This window comes from Phocoena phocoena, chromosome 5 (genome assembly GCF_963924675.1).
Source record: "Phocoena phocoena chromosome 5, mPhoPho1.1, whole genome shotgun sequence".
NCBI classification, from domain to species: domain Eukaryota; kingdom Metazoa; phylum Chordata; class Mammalia; order Artiodactyla; family Phocoenidae; genus Phocoena; species Phocoena phocoena.
In genome coordinates, this window is record NC_089223.1 from 104,943,944 (window position 1) to 104,961,262 (window position 17,319).

Here is a 17,319-nt window from a genome sequence, read left to right on the forward strand (position 1 = left end):
TGCTTTTCTGCAGAATCTGTATTTGCATTTTAAATTACATTTTGGCGTACTCATTTTCATCTTTCTTTTGGCTTTTAAATCTGGAACAGGGTCTCCTGACAAAAACACTGCCTGAGATTGGCATTTATTAGGGGGGAAAAACACATCCACATGATATTTTTTTTTCTAAAATATTCCTTTGAGATTAGTTATTTCAGAAAGTCATGCTGACAGGCAGATGGAGAGAAAGATGCAAGATGGTTTCAGAGATTCTAGGAATCTCAAAGCCTGGATTTCCATTTCAACATTTCAATTCCTTGCTAGTCAGTGAGTTTCTCTACCTTGCTATATTAAAATGTGTACTAGAGTAATACATATTAAACTTGCTCTCCTGATACATGCTGACAATTACATAACTTATCACGCCAATAAGTTTATTGAAATCAAATCAAATCACACTTGTCTCTTAAATCCCTATAGAGATGCTCTTTCCACAAATTTGTGAAGCTATGTTCTCTCCCCTTGGTTAGTGTAAATACTATCGATTAGCAACAACCTTCTCCCTAAGTAATCACTGGGTGTTAAATGTAAAATAAAACAAATTCCCATGAATTGGATTGTGAGCTTATTCTCACTTTCTTGAAGGGGGTCAGTGCCTCCGCATTAAATGATTAACACATCTGACATTCTCATAGACTATTTGGTCAATGACTTTATGGACAGTTAAGCCAAAAAGAATACTTTATTTGTCATTTTGTTACTGAAGGTTAGATGCTGAAAAACAAGATTGAGCCAGGTGCCAAGGTGGGGATAGAAAAATAATACAAGTGAACTGTCAGTTTCCTAAAGAAGATATTAACATGGAAATGTGCAGCTATGATTGACTCAAGTGGACTTAAAGGTACTAATATTGGGGGATGTTTCTAATTCTCTACAGTTCTAGTAAATTCTAACTTTCTATATCTTATCGCTTTATGTCCTAGTACATCCTAGTCTGTATTTTTGTAGCACTCAGTGGTTTCTTGCAATAGTTTCTTGTGGTGCAATAATAATGAAACCCTTTAGGTTTGAAGCACTTTTACATGCATTCATGAAAAAAAAAGTTTTTTAAATATATTGTAAAAGGTACTAGGGACACATTTGTGAAAAACACAGATTAAAACCCCTGGTCTCAAAAGTTTACATTCTAGTTAGCAAAAGAATCACTAAGTAGGAAATAAATAAGTGAACAAAATCATTTCAGATAGTTATAAGTGTTATGACAAATAAAGAACAGTGATAAAACAGAATGACGTAGGGGAGGTAAGGCGGATGTAAACTGAGTGATCTGGAGGACCTAACAGAAACTGTGCCACTTGAGCTCCATGACAAGAAGGAGATAAAGATGAAAAGATCTGGGGTCAGAGTTCGAGCGGAGGATACAGCAAGTGCCCAGGTGCTGGCACAGGAGCAAGCCTGACATTCAGAGAAGCTAATGTGGCTGCAGTTAACTGTCTACAGCTAAGCAAGAGGAAAAATGGAAAGGGATGAACTCAGAGACAGAGGCTGGAGCCACATTTTTAGGTCATTAGAAGTTACTGGGCTACCTATTTCTGTGAAATCACCCCGAAATCATAGCAGGTTAAAACAAAGGTTATGTTTGGCTCACCATTTGGAGGCTAGGAATATGGGAAGTTTCTTCCAGGCAGTTTCTCTCTGATCCATGTGGTACTAGGTGGGGCAGCTGACACTGTAGAACCCACTTCCAAGGGATTTCTTCATTCAATGTCTGGTGCCTCAGGGCTCCCTGGCCTCTCTCTACATGGCAACTCACATTTGAGGCCTCTCCAAATGGCTTGTTATTCTCCCAAGTGGCATTATGGCTGTCTCATGGTGGGTAAACTTCTTACATGAAGACTGGCTTCTCCCAGAGCAAGCCTTGACGCAAGATTCAAGACTCCTGATGACCTCTTTTGAAGTCACAGAACATTACTTCTACCAATTTATATGAATCAGACAAAGCTCTGAGACTAGCCCAGATACAAAGGGAGGGGAATCAGACACCTCTCTAAGGCGGGAGTGGCAAAGAATCTGTGCCATCTTGAATCTGCCGCAGAGGCCATGATAAGTATTCTGCATTTTATTCTGAATGTAATGGGAAGCCTTTGGAGGCTTTAAATATGGAAATGGCAGGATTTCATTTTTGTTTTTAAAAGATCATTTTGGCTACTAGATAGAGAATACATTGAATGAGGACAAGAGAGAAAGCAGGGAGACCAGTTAGAAGCTATTACAGTTGTCTGGATGGCCTACAACAGGATGGCAGACAACCATCTGTGAAGGGCCTGCAGTGGGATAGGTCTCGGGCAGAAGAAAAAAGACAGGAATACTGAAGATTTTATTGAGAAACTGACTTGATGGTGGTCCTATCTACTAAGACAGGAGGAAAGGGGTAAAACTACTTACGTGTCTCATATAATTGCCCCCAATAGCTCTTTGAGGTAGCTACGTAGTAGGCCTTACTATCTCCAATCTTTTGACAGATGAGAACAATGGGATTCATAGAGGAAAGAAAGGAAGGAGAGGGAGGAGGAGGGAAGAAAGGAGGGAGAGGATGAAAGGAAACAAAGGGAGAGACTTTCCTAAAACAATTAACTAGATAATGAGAGAATGTGTCTACAATTAGTTCTGATATCTAGTCAACACATCTTCCCATTACACAGCATTGTTAACTGTCAATCATTAGTATAACAAGTTGAGTTTTAAATTATTTATTTATTTATTTGCATTTTTTTAACATCTTTATTGGAGTATAATTGCTTTACAATGGTGTGTTAGTTTCTGTTTTATAACAAAGTGAATCAGGTATACATATATAAATATCCCCCATCTCCTCCCTCTTGTGTCTCCCTCCCTCCCACCCTCCCTATCCCACCCCTCTAGGTGGTCACAAAGCACCAAGCTGATCTCCCTGTGCTATGCAACTGCTTCCCACTAGATAGCTATTTTATGCCTGGTAGCGTATATATGTCCATGCCACTCTCTCACTTCGTCCCAGCTTACCCTTCCCCCTCCCCCATGTCCTCAAGTACATTCTCTATGTCTGTGTCTTTATTTCTGCCCTGACCCTAAGTTCCTCAGAGCTTTTTTTGTTTTTTTTTAAGATTCCATATATACGTGTTAGCATACGGTATTTGTTTTTCTCTTTCTGACTTACTTCACTCTGTATGCCAGTCTCTAAGTCCATCCACCTCACTACAAATAACTCAATTTTGTTTCTTTTTATGGCTGAGTAATAGTCCACTGTATACATGTGCTACATCTTCTTTATCTATTCATCTGTCAATGGACACTTAGGTTGCTTCCATGTCCTGGCTATTGTAAATAGAGCTGCAATGAACATTGTGATACATGACTTTTTTTTTTTTTTTTGCGTTATGCAGGCCTCTCACTGTTGTGGCCTCTCCCGTTGTGGAGCACAGGCCCCAGACACACAGGCTCAGCGGCCATGGCTCATGGGCCCAGCCGCTCCACGGCATGTGGGGTCTTCCCAGACTGGGATACGAACCCGTGTCCCCTGCATCGGCAGGTAGACTCTCAACCACTGCGCCACCAGGGAAGCCCACATGACTCTTTCTGAATTATGGTTTCTCAGGGGATGATACAAACAAATGGAGAGATATACCATGTTCTTGGATTGGAAGAATCAACATTGTGAAAATGACTCTACTACCCAAGGCAATCTACAGATTCAGTGCAATCCCTATCTAAACTACCAATGGCATTTTTCACAGAACTAGAACAAAAAATTTCACAATTTGTATGGAAACACAAAAGACCCCAAATAGCCAAAGTAATCTTGAGAAAGAACAACAGAGCTGGAGGAATCAGACTCCCTGACTTCAAACTATACTACAAAGCTACAGTAATCAAGAGAGTATGATACTGCCACAAAAACAGAAATATAGATCAATGGAACAGAATAGAAAGCCCAGAGATAAAACCATACACATATGGTCACCTTATTTTTGATAAAGGAGACAAGATTATACAATGGAGAAAAGACAGCCTCTTCAATAAGTGGTGCTGGGAAAACTGGGCAGCTTCATGTAAAAGAATGAAATTAGAACACTCCCTAACACCATACCCAAAAATAAACTCAAAATGGATTAAAGACCTACATGTAAGGCCAGACACTATAAAACTCTTAGAGGAAAACACAGGCAGGACACTCTATGACATAAATCACAGCAAGATCCTTTTTGACCCATCTCCTAGAGAAATGGAAATAAAAACAAAAATAAACAAATGGGACCTAATGAAACTTCAAAGCTTTTGCACAGCAAAGGAAACCATAAACAAAATGAAAAGACAACCCTCAGAATGGGAGAAAATATTTGCAAACGGAGCAACTGACAAAGATTTAATCTCCAAAATATACAAGCAGCTCATGCAGCTCAGTATCAAAAAAACAAACAACCCAATCCATAAATGGGCAGAAGACCTAAACAGACATTTCTCCAAAGAAGACATACAGGTGGCCAACAAACACGTGAAAGGCTGCTCACCATCACTAATCATTAGAGAAATGCAAATCAAAACTACAATGAGGTATCACCTCACACCAGTCAGAATGGCCATCATCAAAAAATCTACAAACAATAAATGTTGCAGAGGATGTGGAGACTAGGGAACCCTGTTACACTCTTGGTGGGAATGTAAATTGATACAGCCACTGTGGAGAACAGTATGGAGGTTCCTTAAAAAACTAAAAATAGAACTACCATACAACCCAGCAATCCCACTACTAGGCATACCCTGAGAAAACCAAACCTAATCAAAAAATGTTTCTCTCTGGATAAAAGAGAAACAGTGAGGATAAACACAAGCAAGTTTTTTTCTTAGTAATTATAGAATTTATACAGTGAAACTATATTCAATATCATATGATAAACCATAATGGAAAAGAATATTTTAAAAAAGAATGTACATATGTATAACTGAATCACTTTGCTGTACAACAGTAATTAAGAAAACATTGTAAATCAGCTATACTTCAGTAAAAAAATAAACAGTGAGATGACAGTCTTTTTGAGGGTCCCTACATTTAGGTTGAATTGATTCTGAATTTATATCTGTTAAATATCACCTACTACATACACATTTTTGTAAATTGAGTTGAGAATCAAAGTGAATAGACAAAAAGTATGATCTAATAGAAAGGTCCTGGAGATTCTACTCTTTATTTCTGCCTTCGAGACTAAACAACTATATGAAAACTTCTTAAATTATGTGCTTCAATTTCCTCTTTACCCAAGCATTATTCCTTTTAATAGCAATGTCATGGACATGCAATGAGGAAAATGTTGGGAAGAAAAGGTTTTAGGTACTTAAAAATTATTATTATTGTGAGTTCTTCCCAAAACAACATTAATTTCTAATTTTAATACTCTACTCCTAAATTTTAAAATATCTCATATATTATGACTCTTCGTAAGTAGAGTCCTTTTACTGCTACTTCTCTAAGTCACATTAATCAGCGTGCAGTACTTAGAATTTTGCTGAATCAGTCATCAGGTATGAAAACCCACAACATGGTTAAGAAAACAAGCACTCTGTGAAAATCTTAGTCACTGAGACTGTCTGGGACCTTTGTTACAACAGCATAACTATTACTCAAATTTTGATAACCACTGATAATTACTTTTATCTCCCATATGCCCTTGCTTTATACTGGATTGTGTGTCATAGTGAGCACCTGCCATTTGGTGAGAGCCTGGGGCACTGTGCTCACACACACACAAAGCCCAAGATGTGTTTCTTTCACTCTTTGCAATGTTCCTTTACTCGCATGTGAATACTGATTGGGCTTGTTTCTGTTCTGGGGGAGTATGAGAGTAAAGGAGTGCCATCTGAATAATCACTTGGTGATGTGGTCTGAATTTTATATTCCTCAGCAGAAACTAGTCAGAAACATCAAAACTGCCTGTTTTTTGTTTTGTTTTGTTTTGTTAACCAATAGTCTCCAGTTGGATCTCAAAATTGTGCTGTATATAGATGAGGATGGAAGTATCTCTAAATACAGAAAATCCAGACCATTTCTCTCCTACTTGTTTTGGGAAACTGATCTAACTGATTTGGAAATGCGTAGGTAACGGCAGGTTTAGAGAACTCTGCCGAATGTCTAAATACACTTTCTGATTATTCAAAGATTTAATGAATGTTTCTGAGAAATTGCAGCCAAAAGACCTTTGGATTTCAGTGCAGGCAAAATCAGTTAGATATTCCACTAGTGTCATCCTTCTTAAAATTCAAATTAAATAACCAATGTTCCAAAGCATAAAATTCCAAATGCATTTTCTTTCCCCTCAAAAAACATCTTTCTTCTTCAGATGTCACTAATTCTGTTAAAGACATTCTCATTTCCCTCTATGTTTGAAACCTCAGTCCCTCCACTTGCACCGTCAGTCAGTCCTGCATTGGTCTCCCAGCCTTCCTGGGCCTATGTTGCTCCTTTCACACCCACTAAGTCATCTTACAAGGTCTCTTTGCATATTACACTAAGTCATCTTACAAGGTCTCTTTGCATATTACAATTCCAAAATAAAATTTGGTTGTTACATTTTGTTAAATATCTTTTTAGTGTTTACCTATTGACTACCAAGTAAATACAGTTCAGAGTCAGTCTGGGTCTCCAGGTCAGGGCAATCTCTCAGGTATGTGGGGTGCTGGACAAATTTTTTTTCTTTTTTTTTTTTTGTAGCGCCCCTGTCTTTATAAACAATTTGATTAAAAATGTACTAGGAATCCATAGGTTCCTGTGAGGTATAGTGATTCATGGACGAAAATTTAAAATCATAGGTAGAGAAGATGGGCTTATGTATTTGTTTATTATCCACTCAGGGCAGGTAAATATTCTTCATAGAGTCCAGGCTCCACATCTTCTTGTTCAGACTCTGGTAACCATCTTACCGTTATCTTTTGGTGGTGACAACTCCTCATTCATGCTAACAGGATTAATTCTCCATTTCTTATTTTTACTCATGACATTCCAGAAATTGTTTCCAGTTCCAGACCTAATTTGAGTTTAAGAATAATTATGTTTTTCATATTTTTCCCACTGAGAGAAAAAAGCAGATAAGACTCACAATGCCAAGGCTCTCGGGGATCTGTTTGTATTGATACAACATAGATCATCTCGTCTCTGCAGTTTCCTAAAATCATTTACACAATGCCAGTTACATCAGTAACAATGCTTCCTCAGCCACTGAGCTGCCCCTGAAGACTTGTTTCCAATGACTGTCTGAAAGGTGGTTGCTGGGCTTCATGATGATGGCTACAGTGCAAGTCTTACCCAGAGTTTGCAGGAAAATATGAATGACAATTCATTTTCTGGTCACATGAAATTTACTGTTTGGAATTTTATCACATCAATGTAGGATGACAAATCTTTCATCCATTTATTAGATTCTTGAGGTTATATCAGTTCATTCCTAGAGTGTGCTCTTTTCAATGCTGACCACACCTCTGCATCACGTACACCACTACCATGAAGGAAAACAGGAGAGGGGCTTGTGAGCAAAGTGAAAAAGCTGTGCCTTTCGTGTAAGGAACGTCCATCCCTGGTCTAGCGTGGCTTGTGACCAGCTTCAGAGAGTGTGATATCACCTCAGCAACTGGAGGCAAGTGAGGATGTGATTCAGAAAGGCTTAACAGCCTTTACTGACATACACATTCTGATAAACATAATGTTAGATCTCCTTCCTGCAATTAGATGAACTAATCCCCAAAGAGAATACCTTGCGGACTACCTGTGAATTATTTAAGTAAACAAAATATAAAGGATAAGATGGAACTTGATATTTCATTCTTAATTTCATAATTCATCAAAAAACTATCTAGTCTGCTGTTATTTTTCTGAAGAGATGCATCTACTAATACGGTAGTGATGAATTATAGTCAAACTCTTTATTCATCTATCTGGAGTATGAACAATCTGACTTCTTTAGTCTTGTTTTTCCCATGACTACGCAGACTTCCACTTAAATGAAAACCAAACAGTGATCTGGTTTCACCTTCCAGATTGACTCATTAATGATTGGGAAGGCAGCTGCTGATGTTCTGGGTCAAGCTGACCTGTTTAACTATCTGGAAATCTATTACGATAATCTTATCTTCCAGGATTGCGTGTGGTATGGCTATGGAAGGTGTCTGGAAAGACATCAGATGGAGCCTGCATTTCAAGGAAGCTGGTTGTTTTCCCTCTGTCCTTAACACCCATCCTGAACTATGTGAGGAGGAATACTATATATTTAAACGCATCTGTTGTACAACTGCTGAGTTCAGAGCACTCTCGCGAGGGGTGGGTAATCACACAGATGGTGTGCTTCATGACCAGAACCACTTGCTGTTAGCTGCCACATTCACAGTGAACATGTAAATACTTGGCAAAGTTCTGGGAGTTTTCGGAGGTGTTATATTCATTTCGAGAGTTATAGCTTTGGTGGTGACAGCATCTCATTTTGGGCTAGCACAATTAATTCTTCCCTTGTTTTTACTCGACGTTCCAAAACTTGCCATAATTTCCTGATCTAACTTGACTTGAAAAAGAGTTGTTTTCTTATTTTCCTTACTTTTCCCCTTATTTAAAGAGGATTAGTATACCAGCAAGAATATGATGCAGGGGGACTGGGTGATCAGGAGAATACTGGCCTTGTGTGTCACAGTGCATTTTTCAGGCCTATATTTGTGTTCCTTCCCACATTTCAATAAATACCACTAGCAGCCAATAGCGTTGCTTCTTTTCTCTTACTCCATACTTACTATAAAGAGCATCAAGTTTTTCAATGCCTATTTTCTGTGAACATTCACTTGTCCATCCACCTAGTTATTAAACACATTATTGATTGAGGGCTGGCTGAGTATAAAATATGATTGTTCTCTAGGTTCCTCTTCAAGGTCTGGGCCTCCTTTTCAAAGTAAGAAAGTTGAGGAGACACAGATGAGAAGGTCTAGAAAAGAAAAGGGGTGAGACATACCCGAGGAGTGGAGAGAAGAGTAAAAGGACAACAGTCAGCACATTGGTGTCTGGGAGACTTGACTGTCGGTCAGGATAAGGTGTGATAAGATATAGGTCACGTTCAGGACATTCTTCACAGGAAGCATGCAGCTGAGCATGCAGTTTATGTGGCCATGGCCCTTACTGCAGACCTAAATGCAGCTGTTTAAAGGAGTAACACGGGACTGGACACTTGGGGAGAGTTACAATGACAGAGTAGCTCCCCTAGAGGAGTCCACAGTCCAAACAAGAATATATACCAATACACATAATATACCGTCAGCATGAAAATAACCAAAGAGTGGCAGAAACAATAGTGTAATGGAAATGTGAAAGAGTAAGGTAATAGTTCAATAAGTGGGTCACGTCAGTTTTCATGGAGGTAATAGCATTTGCATTAGGTCTTACAGAACGAGTACAGGTGTGACAGCCGAAAGGAAAGAGGGCAAGAGAGAAGAGCACAGAGTTTCAAATATCAATTCCTCCTAATTCTGTAGCGTATAGAATAGTGGCTGCTACATAACAGCCATGCAACATTTATTAAATGAATGAGCAACCATAGAAGAAGTTTGGGTGAAAGTCAATAACATAAGACTCAGACTTCAAGGACATACTTCATACTTGCAACATCATACTAAACACTCCATTAAAATGGAAGATATCTAGGCTTCCCTGGTGGCACAGTGGTTGAGAGTCTGCCTGCTGATGCGCGGGGCGCGGGTTCGTGCCCCGGCCCGGGAGGATACCACATGCTACGGAGCGGCTGGGCCCATGAGTCATGGCCGCTGAGCCTGCGCGTCCGGAGCCTGTGCTCCGCGACGGGGGAGGCCGCAGCGGTGAAAGGCCCGCGTACCGCCAAAAAAAGGGAAGATATCTAGAAAGATAGTTTATAAAGCAAACAGATGAAATTAAAAAACCAATAATATGGGAAAGACAAGTGAGCTTAGAAAGCCAAAGGGAAAACAAGGAGAGAAACACAGAGAAAGCCTGAAAAGAAGCTTGCATTAAAAATAAAATTAATTTGGTTTTTGTCAATGCCATTTAAATTTTTTTTCTGCTCACATATTTTCTATAGAAAAATTAGAAGAATAAAGCAAAACAAAACACACTCCTAATTCTGACACCTAGAGAGAATCAGTTACCCAAGCACAAGCACTATGATCCTACTGTTGCACATATCTTAAGACACTTATGCTTTTAAATAAAAATGGGTGAATAGCTTTTGTAATATATTATTTTCCTAATTAGTATATTGTGGAGGAGATCACCAAGAAAATCAAACATATTGAAAAGTATTAGAAGTAATTCTTATCTGATTTAATACAGTTTTCTGAAATATCTAAGGAAATGGGAAACTTCTAGAAGTAACTAATTTCTAGTTACTTCTAGAAAATTCTAAGAGACACATTTGTTATTCCACTAAAGGTGACTTAAAGCAATAAAAACATCTAGTTAACATTTAACGAGGAGGCTGGAGACAGTCAGCCCAGCACCTGTGCAGTAGCTCAGTGGCGTCATCAGAGGCTCTGGCTCCTTTTCTCTGCCTCCATATCCCATCCTCAACATGTTGGCCTGCTCCTTCAAAGCCCCCAGACGGCTGTCACAACTCATCTTAGCGTTCCCATTGTGGCAGGAAAACATAAGGGGTGCACGGCACTAGCTTTGCCTGTCCCTTTGATGAGAAAAGCCAAAGGTTTTCCAAAAGTCCCTCCTCACTTCACCCAGCAGGCATCCCCTATTTCTAGTTGATCAGAACTGGACTGTATTGCTGGGAAATTAAAGACTATTATTAAGGTTGACTTTAATCAGTGATGATTTATTGCTTAGAGTGGAACCTATGGTGATGCCAAACAAATTTGGGGTTCTGTTAGCAAAGAAGGAAGGGACAAGGGAAATCAGTCAACCAACTTACCAGCTATCCATAGTAATAAGAACCCTTGACTGGTTCATAAAACCCACCTAGCCACGTTACAGGCGTCCATCAAATACTTCCCATCCTATAAGAAGGTTCATGCTCCACCTCTCACCCAGTCACTGGAAAGCACACTGGTCTCTCTGCTCCCTGGTAATTTACTTTGTTTGTGCCCCTCACAGGCAGGAACGGGCAGTATGCCACACCCCTGCTTCCAGCCACACTATCACTATTTACTGTTCTATACCATTCTCTTGGGGCTTCTTTTATCCTCTAGAGCAGGCAGCCCATGAGCCACATAGAGATCTCTGTGGATTTTTGTCAAGTTTCATTAGAATACAGATATGCTTGTTTGTTTACATATTATCTATAGCTGCTTTTGCACTTGTGGAACAGAAAGCATGTGTCCTTCATTGCCAAAGATAATTTTACTCTGGCCCTTTAAAGAGAAGAGTTTGTCAACCCCTGGTCCACATGTCTGTAAATGTCTCAATGGCAAAATTATACCCTGCATTTCTCTCATAGCTGCATGAGCACAACCTGGAGATACAGAAGTTCCTCAACAAATACCTTCTGATTGATGGAAATGAAAACCAAAGGATTGATAGCTAAGAAATTCTGGCGTAGTGACACATAGCTGGTGCTTCATTAATTTTTACTGAATAAATCCAGGAACTAAGTGACTGACTAATTAAAGCAAAATGCCCTAATACCTAGAGTGTGGGCTATGGATCCTGACCATCTATATTCAAATGTTGTGTGTCCTAGGCAATAAGCTTAACCTCTCTGTGCCTCAGTTTCCCCTTGCATAGAATAGAAATAACAGGATCTAAGGAACTGTAAAGTGCTCAGAACAATACCTGGTAGATGGTAAACACTCAAAAACTATTAGCTATTAGTAATGCTCTGAGAGTCCTTTTAAACATAGGATATTATTTTTCCTTTCTTTGCTGCATATTTGAACCCATTCTGTAAAAAGACACGACCGCATCAGGAGCAATTTCCGCATTTTCCCGATGATACTGACCCAAGTCTGAACCAAAAGGAGATTGGAGGTAAATGTTGCAGAGACAGCCCAGGAAGTAATTGCTAGTAGCAGGGTCAGAGACAAAACTAGCACGCACTGAGGTGGGGAACCAAAAAGTCACAAGCACGTCAACACAACACGCTTGAACTCTGCCTCCGCTGATGTGAAGCGTCAGTGCCAGGGACGTGAGGTGAATGGCGGCAGAGCACTTGCATTGAACTGTCAGCTAATGAAGTGGTGAGAAATTAGCAAGCCCTGTGATTTACACGCTAATTCTCCCTAATGCCACCTGGGGGCCTCCCACAGGCAGCGGCGCAGGGGAGTGGAAAATGGTGCCCTGCAGCCAGCAGCCCGCCTGCACTGCTCTACTCTCTTTGCCAAGCAACACAGCAGCCCGGCTTGCTCCCATTCACTGTGCAGCAAGCACTTGGCAGATTTCCCTCAGAGCAAAGGCAAGCCTCAGCTATAGGAGCAAAATGAAGACAATGAAAGGAATTTTAAAAGGCTTCCCACCTTTTTGCACTTTCTGTATGCTCCCTCCCTAACAATTGACTCAGCGGGCAACCCTTCTACCTTTTCTGCAACCCTGCCATCTCCCTCTCACCACAAGAACTAGCCTGCAGAAATGGGCACCGTAATCAGTGCCCTCTGTGAAGCGAAACTCAGAAATAAGATTGGAGAGACAGGGCACCCAAGAGCTGTTATCACTGCATTTATCATCATTATTTAAAAGAGCTTTTTGGGTAAATCTTCGGCTTGTATTCCTCTAACAGAAATGCAGCTCTGCCCACCAGCCTGCTCCCTGAGCTCTTCTGTTGTGAAAGTAGCAGTTCTCACCCCAAAAACATGCCAGGGGGAAGCAGGAAAGGACCGTCTTAGTCTGCTGGCATCTTTCAGGCAAGAGGCCAAGTCAGCACTGCGGAAACAGTGTATGATTGTGTATAGAGCTGCTCTCCATATTATCATCATGTATTTCCTTGGACAGCCTTTGGACTGTTAAATGAAGAACGCTGTGTTTCAGCTCCCCTGGTAAGCAAGGGCTGGCTTTAAGACCATCAGGAAGGTGGAGAATGTTACAGTCTTCTCCGTTTCTCTAGGGTCACAGTGTAATTGTGCAGTGGGAGGAACGGGGCCCTAGAGATGGCATGACAGTCATTTCTCATTACCTCCCACTTGGTTCATTACATCTGTAGACAGTGATTGACCATGTGTGGATACTTCCATTACACGGAAGGGTGTAATGTGCTATAGACCTGGAATGGCTTTCAAAGGGAGAGAAAGCTGTTTATTCCAGGCACAAACCTATCTTGCTTCCAGGGGCCAGGCCAAAGGAATGGAAAGCGACATAAGGAATAGATTAGTAGTGATCAATACAGGAAAATCAGACCCCACATAACGCTTATACCCAATGAGATATTTATATATGTGCATCCCACTAGTTTATAAAGCACCACACGAAGGACAGCACCCTCACTTACTAATCTACCAAATTTGACCTTAAAAAGCAGACCCACTCATTCAGGTGCACTGTATATAGGCTATTCTGTGTGCCCTCTTTAAACTGTCATTCATCATCTCTCTCTCTCTCTCTCTCTCTCTCTCTCACACACACACACACACACACACACACACGCACAAAGACAAAAGACTTACATTTGCAAGGGTGAGTCCTGCGAACCATGAAATCCAGATATACTACTACATACTTTTTTCTCAAAGGATCAAAAAACCCCAGTTACATTACAAACTAAGGGGACTTAACAAGAGAGAAAACAGAATTATAGAGAATTATAGACTGTTAGAACCAAAAATGAATCTTAGATATTATCCCTAGCAGAAATGCCCAGACTTTTTATTTAAAGAAAAACTTCTCCCCTAAGAGTTAATAAGAGGTATTTAAAAAGAGATGCCCATGATGAAGTAAAGTGATGCTACACACCACATCCTGCTACTGGCAATTTGCAATGATGTCAGCTTATTAAAGATTCTGAGAATTTCTTATTACCAAAAATAATCCATTTAACTTAGTGTTACCTTAATTTATTAATTCAAGGAATACTTTTTTTTTAACTGAAATCTTTTCAACATCCTGTAGAACAATTATACTACAGTACGGAAATCCTGTCTTACTATAGTTCCATCGTTTTCTATAAATTTCTATATGCTAGTAATTCTCAAATTTTAGCGTGCATTCGAGTCACCTGGGAATCTAATCCTTAGCGATTATTCAATAACCAGATAAAGCTTGGGAACCTGAATACATACCAAGCAATCCTAATACAGAGGGCTTCATGCCACACTTTGAGAGATACCAACCCATACATGTGCTTTCTGTCTGAATTTCCCAGGGGTTGAACTACACATTGTTAACAAAAAAAGCTTGACAGTTAATTGGTTGGATGTCTGTAGCTTTGACTCTGAAAGTTGCAAGAGATTTCTGAATATGAAAATGAGTGTCTGCCTCTCAAAAGTTACCGCAACTGGTGGTCCATTCACCTCTACACTTGGCTTTAATGCTGTGTCATTTTCATTCTTCACCTCACACACTCATTTGCTTCACTATCCAGTTTTATTAATTTATTCATTCAACAATTATTTACAAGCCATCCTCTGTGTGTCAGGTGCTGGATGCAACACTAGGGATAGCAGTGAACCAAAGAGACAAAAATCCTCACCCTTGTTGGCTGACATCCTAGCAAGAGGGAGACAGACAATAAAACATCAATGTTACAGATAGTAAATGACATAGTAAATCAGAGTTAACAGGTGATAAGCGTTATGAAAGAAACAGAGCAGGCTAAGGGAGGATCAGGGGTATGTGTGGGCAGGGGGCTGGGAAAAGGGCTACCATTTTTAAAAAGGGCAGTGAGAATGACTTAATGAAAAGTGACATTTGGGCAAAGTCTTGATGTAAAAGGAGGGGGCCTTTTACATACGGACAATGAGAGTCCAGGCCTGAAGAATGCAAAGCAGGCTGTCTCCTGTGGAGAAGGGGAGAAAAGAGGGCGTGTCTGGGGAAGGGAGAGTGGTCATTGCAGTCAGAGAGGCAGCCAACACCAGATCCCCCAGGTCAGGGCTTTGACTTTCACTCTGAAGAAAATGAGAAGCCATCGCACAATGCATTTTCAGCACAGAAAATGAGATTTTCTGACTTAGGTTTGTAAAGGCTCTCAATTTATTTGACAGAATGTATTCACCACCCATTGGGTTTCTGCTGATACGCTAGGCACTGGAGCTGGGTGCCCAGCATGTAGAAATGAACAGACAGTTCTCGTCCTCAGAAGCCACATGGTCACTGGGCTTCTGGTACAGCTTGTTGTAGGTCATTCTGTGTCTACTTAAAATCCATTGTCCTCGCCCCTTGCTTAACCAAGCCCCTGCCCAGCATCTACTTCGTGACCTCAGCACCCGAATGCCCCCCTGTGCTCATCGGTCAGATCGGTCAGGAGGTTCAGGTGCCCAGTCCTGTCCTGAACATACTGTGTGACCTTTGGCAAGACATGAATCCCTCTTTTCTTGGCTTTTCCATCTGTTTATACAATTTTCTGCAGAAGTATATTCGTGAGGCCTGACGGGATAACCAGCTCTGAGAGCTTTCTGGTGTAATGAAAAACTGACAATTTTAATTTTCCCTCACATTATCATACTCTAAAATAAATAGAGAGTCGAGTAGATTCTCCAGCTATGCATTCTGGCAGCATTGCCTCAGCTGAAGACAGTCTACAAATTGGCAGGCCAGAGCGAAGAGAAACTTATCTTAGTTCCTGGAGATAAAAACCTGCTAGTTTCAACAACTGAAATTCTGAGAGAGGGTTTTCTGGGGAAGAGCCATTTGCAGCAACAAAATCTCTTTTAGAATATTTACTCGCTTCCTCCTGTTAACTTCTTTCTGTTGAGGAAGGATGCAAAAAGTCACATTTAACTTCAGCCTCAAACTTAATTCTAGATGATCAGACTTGGCTTGCTCACGTCACTTGTCAGTCATCAATAGATACTTAAGAGACAAACCCTCCATTCTCAGAAAATGGAAAGTAAAATGACAGGTTTCAGGCTTCCCTGGTGGTGCAGTGGTTGAGAGTCCGCCTGCCGATGCAGGGCACGCGGGTTCGTGCCCCGGTCCGGGAAGATCCCACATGCCGCGGAGCGGCTGGGCCTGTGAGCCATGGCCGCTGAGCTTGCGCATCCGGAGCCTGTGCTCCGCAACGGAAGAGGGCGCAACAGTGAGAGGCCCGCGTACCATCAAAAAAAAAAAAGACAGGTTTCAAGGAAAGTCGTGCAGTAAACCAGAATAATGATTATCACGGCTTCGGGATGCATATGCAGCCTTTATGAACAGCAATGCCATTTTTATCAAATGCTTATGATGTAACCTCACCAAAATCAGGGAAATTCAGGGATTTGGCAGGCTACTGGGAGAAGAGAAATGCAACACAATGCCATTTCAGACTGCAGTATGCATTGGAGCTAAGCTACTCTAGATGTTTCCCTTTTATCTTCATTTAATGGTTCCTCTAGATACAAAGTCAGTATCAGCCAAGCAGCAAAATTTAAAACCTACTAATTAATAGCAGGATGCTTAGGTAAGCAATTCTGTCTCTGGGTATATAATTATATTTTTGGAGCTTTCATTTTTTTCTCTTACCTTCCTCTGTCAGATTTTACTACTGGAGCAAGGGAGTATTGGGAACACCTAAAATCTTAGGTGGCTGGAGCATGATTAATTTTACTTAAACAGTAAGGGATAAGCTATGCTAGTTACCTTCCACCATGTGATTATACTGTTCTATCAGTTGTGAGCTCAAAAAAAATTGTACAGGGACCGAGGATTACAACTCACAAAGAATAACGATGGTTGTAAAGCTGCCTCTCACCATTATCGACTTATTTTTTAAAAAGTAAAAGCAAAATTAGTCCATTTTCCCTATTCGAGATTCTTGAACTTCAGATTATCAGCAAAACATGTTGCCGCAACTGCTCTGTCAATCCCCAGCCCTGGATAAGTCCTACCATTAACTTTCTCCACTCCTGCTTCCAGGCAGCTGGGCATGGAAAGAAAAATCCCATAGCTCTGTTTACTGGCACTGCAACAAATCTATGTTCTCCGGCAGCCGCTGGTCTCCCAGTGCTACTGGCAGTCCTTTTATCTGTCCCAAACCAGCTCCGTTTCAGATTTCCCTTACAGCTGTTCTAACCTTTCAACATGCTTAACGATCCCCTCATTCTAAGTAGATGCTCTTGTCCATGTATCAGATAAAATAGAGGTACTCTCCCCTCCACCTGCAGCCTGCCTGACATCCACGGGGGCACCCATCTTTTCCCTCCCTTCCTCCTAAATCAGAGAACAGTTGTCTTTTCTAATCCTCA